Below are 5,072 nucleotides of genomic sequence, written 5' to 3' on the forward strand. Positions count from 1 at the left end.
AAGCCACACCACCACAGGAAGTTTGCATTTTTAGTTTTTTTTATTTCGCATTGCATATAGATTCATGTAGTTTTAGTTCTAATGTATTGAGGACAATGCATCCCTCAAGTTTGGGGGAGGTACTATGCCATATTTGTCATACTTTGTTAAAAAGCAATTGATGATATTTAGTTGAAAATTTTGGTTGTCATGACATAAGCATGTTAGGTTTATTGTTTGGAATGGATTAGGAATGCTCAATGATGAATGCATAATTTGATTGCATAAGCCAGAATTATAGTTAAGACAGTCTAAAGAAGAGAACCAACCCTAGGCCTGATTCTTTGAAATTTACAAACACGATTGTAGGTGTCCTTGCTTAAGGTAATCAGTCAAATTTTAGAAAAGAACTTTCTACTGCTGAGACATTGAAAATATTTTAAGGTTAAGTTGGAACTCCCTAGTGTTTAGAACTTGAAAAATAAAATGGACACTCCTTTATGCAAGGGCATAAATAGAAAAACGCCATAAGAAATTGAGAGTTGTCGAGGCATATGAGTGAATGAAAGTAGTCACAGGGTGACTCTACCCGATTACCTTGGGGGTGGAAGGTATGCTCCCTTTCACCTAGAGTATGGGACAGTAGGTGTGATGAGTTGACTCCCCATAAAAAAAAAGAAGTTGATAAATAACTAGAAGTATAAAACTAAGCCTGAAAAATAATTTGATGCCTTGACAACCAGAAGCACTTATTTTTAGTTTTCTAATTACCTTAATACATAGACTGAATACAATCACACACAATATCAAGGAATCCTGACTAGGGAAGGACTTGACTGATATGACTGTCGAACATGTGAGGCCAATTTTTATTTTTTGACGAGGGGATGAAATCTCAAACCCATATGATTTTCTTAACAATGCTTTTCCATGACAATTTTAATTTCTTCTAGCTATTGACATTGCTTGAGGACAAGCATAGTTTAAGTTTGGGGGGTGATAACTCCGTAAAAGACTCAATTTTTAGTCTTTTCACTTAAGTTATTGCTCGTCTAAAACAAAGTATGCACATCATTTTAGGTTATATTTTCTTGTGGTGGATAAGTTTGTTTCGGCAAGATTTATTTAGTTAACTGACTGCTGAGGAGAAAGTGTTTGTGTGGATTTGTATGTGCAGGAACTTACAGAGGAAGAACATTTCAGTCGCGACAACATAATTTGCAAGGGCCAATGGAACAGAGAAGAACGTGAGGAGCACATTTATCTCGCCAACAAGGTTATCTATAAAGTCTGAAGTGAATATGAAGAAATTGCCTATGTCACATGCCAATTAGATGACCTCCTTCACGTGTAAGCAAACCCTAAATATCTACCAGTACCTTTCCTTTTTAGTTTGGACAAAATAAAAAGGTTATTTAAGGAATCTCCAATCATACGAACACTAAGAGATTCCTCACTATAAATATTCAACCGTAACTTCCAAAGAAGAGAGGGGAGGAAGTTAAAAGAGTTTTACTGAATGTGTGAGTGAGAAACTATAGTGTTTTCCCACCGTTTACCAATCGACCTTCCTTGGTGTCCTCCATAGCCAGACTGTAGCAGAGTAGTAGTCAAATCTTGACAGAGGCTGATCACCAAGGCAGCGCGGTGCTTATCAGAATTATCACGACAGAGCCCCGGTTTAGGAGTCGTTCTCTTTGTTCTTAAATTCTTACATATTGGGTTGTATTAAATGATACTTGATGACTTTTTGATAGCATCATGACTGTCTTACTTGGTGTTAATCTTTGTTTTTCCTAGACAATTATTTTCTGCTTTATGAATGAAGAATTATGATTATACTCATGACTGTTTTGTTCATTGTTTGAATATTTTACGTTGACACTATAAGAGCTTCGAGAGATTGTTGAGGGTCTTGGTAAAACATGTCTTGGCAATGTAAGAGCATCGAGAGATCACATTTTCCCTAGATAGTGATTCTTAGATTCGAGAGAATTAAGATAGATCTACGTGAACAATTGAATGGATTCGAGATGGTGATGTTCTAACTTCTTTACCTTAGAGATAAGGAGCGGGTTTCAATCGACTAAAAGGGATAGACGCTAGATTAGGATAGACAATGACTATAGTTCACGCTAAGAGGTATTGATACAGCAATAGTTTGAAAACCCAAGGGTTGTAGTTAACGATGAGTAGTATTGTCATAGCAACAGTCTAAGAATACTTAGTAATCCTGTCGGGCAGCTTAAGCAAGTCATGGTAATTCAGATTAAATAATTGTCATCAATGCAAGGATTAGCCAATCTTGGGAAGTCTGAATATCGATTTTTGATTATATTTAAATCAAACTTGCCCTTACACAAATTGCTTGCCTTAGCATATACGTTACAAGCGATCACTGGGCTTAGGGCACCGATACTATTCAGATTAAACATTTGGGAATTAAGTGTTTCTTTTGACTTAAGTTATTGATGATCGATTAATGGTGACTTGAATTTTGATATTCATATCAATAGTATAATTGTGTAGATATCGAACGAAAGCAAGTTCCGGACGAATCGACGATATAAGATTAACCAAGAGAGATATAAGAGTTTTGTTTGACTAAGTGAGGCTAAGGTGAGTGCATACTATATAGTCTTATGGAAAGAAGACTTGCAATGAGTCTATTTCCAATGTTTTGGTTACATAATACATGAATATAAGCATATTGTTATTCTATACTATGTGAACATGCATGTTATATTTCATGTTATATGATATGACCATGTGATTACATGAAAATGTGATAAGCATGTGGCATTAACCTATGTGATTATAGAAAAATAAGCTATGTGGCATTAACCTATGTGATTATATGAAAAAGTGATATAAGTTATGTGAATATGATTTATGATTATATGTCTATATGATATAAGCTATTTGAAATGTTATAAATGATAAGCCCAAAAGTATGTGATATGAGATAAAGGTATAATTGGCATGCCAAGAGTCAAGGGTTCTACGCGGTCCTACGGGACAATTCTACATGGTTCTTCGGGACATTTCTATGTGGTCCTTCGGGACATACCTATGTGGTCATCCTTCAAGACATTTCTACGTGGCACTTCGGTGCATATTCTATACGGCACTTCGGTGCAATTTATACGAGTTGTGGTGATAGCATTGTGCACAACCTCAATGCACTCACATACCTTAACTTCTCAATGATGTACCATGGGCTATTAAAAATGATATAAATGAACAGTGTATATATATATATATATATATATATATATATATATATATATATATATATATATATATATATATATATATATATATATATATATATATATATATATATTATATATATATGTATATGTATGTTTTGTTATGATGTGTTCTATGGTTTATATGATTTTATGAAATGCTCAGAATATGATTAAGTGTTTTAATGTTTTATTATGCATTTATATGCCTCACTAAGTCAACGACTTAGCTTGTGAGTGTTTCACATATAGGTACAAAGAAGCAGGAAGAACAAAGCTAGGATCAGTCAAGACAACATATCTCTACAAGAAGAACATATCATAAGTGATTTACACAATATGCCATTTTGTTGTACTAAATGTGTTGGCATGTAATTAAAGGTTTGAATTACATATGATCTGGTCATTTTTTGTAAACATACACTATTATATTTATGTAAATTTGAGTTTTTTTCAAATTAAGTTGAATTCTATTTATTTACTTTTGATAAAAGGTTCCACCATTTTTATACAAATAAAAGTTTAAATTTTCAACTATCTATTAAAAGTAAACGATTTGAAAAGTCAATGTGCACCTCGAATTCATATCTGAGTCAGATACGGGTTGGGGTGTTACAAGTTGCCATTGCCTCCGAAAATGGACAAGATTCACAATGTTTTCCATGTGTCGATGCTTTGGAAGTATCAATCAGACCCTTCTCATGTCATCACAATGGGGGAAATCGAGATTTAACCAGCTTTAACATATGATGAAGAATCAGTGAAAATTTTGGCACATGGGGTCAAAGAACTAAGGAAAAAGATTATTTCATTGGTTAAGGTGCTTTGGCGTAACCATAAAATAGATGAAGCTACTTGGGAACGAGAAGAAGATATAAAAATGGTTTCTTCACTTGTTTTGATAAGTTATAGACTGAAAATTTAAGGAAGAACTTTCTAAAGGGGAAGAATTGTAATATCCCAAATTTTGGACTAGTAACTCAAATATAAAATTTGAAAATTTAGGGACCAAAGTGTGAAATTATAAAAGTTTAGGGATTAAAAATATAAATTTTCAAAAGTTATGTTTTGGGTCTGTAAATTAAAAGTTTAGAACAAGAATATAATTTTGGTGGGTTTCAGATTTTTGATGTGGAGTTTGTATAAAAGTCTATGAAATGAGAAAGATCAGTTTAATATTTGGATAATCGGATCAAATCAGAAGGTTACAAAAATTTAAAGAAGTAGTTTTGAGTTATAAAAATTATAATGATAATTTTAGTCAATGGAATTTGATGTGAATTAGTGGAATTTGCACTGTAAAGGGAATAGTGCAATTTAGTGAATAAATTGAATTTTGAAAAATTAGAAGGCCAATGAGGGAAATTGATAATGAGCTTTTATATTTAAATAAGAATATTAAAATGGAGATAAAATGATGATATGAGGATAATATATGATTTGTTAATTATAATTTGACTTTGGGCCAAAATGAATTTTAATTCATTTTTAATTGGTTTTACGATACAATTTAAGATATTTTACAAGAAGTTCAAGAAAAATCCTCCCATCTTCTCTAGCTTCCCGAAGCCTCCGTAGTTAAGGTGAGAAATTTGCTTTTTCATTTTTTGACTCATTTTAGTGAGATTTAGGACTAAGTTGTGAAATGAGAAAATGTTTTACACTAGTTTCTCTACAAATTGGTATAAGTATTGCATTGTTGCATGAAATGTGAAAATGGGTTGTGGATGACATGGAAGTTGAATTTGATTGAAATTAGGTTTGATTTTGATCTTACAACGTTATGGAATCATATACAAGCTTAAAAGTTATTTAAAACCCACTAAGGGACCAAGTTGTAAG

The sequence above is a fragment of the Hibiscus syriacus genome, unplaced genomic scaffold (genome assembly GCF_006381635.1).
Source record: "Hibiscus syriacus cultivar Baekdansim isolate YM2019G1 unplaced genomic scaffold, ASM638163v2 tig00111847_pilon, whole genome shotgun sequence".
NCBI classification, from domain to species: Eukaryota; Viridiplantae; Streptophyta; class Magnoliopsida; order Malvales; family Malvaceae; genus Hibiscus; species Hibiscus syriacus.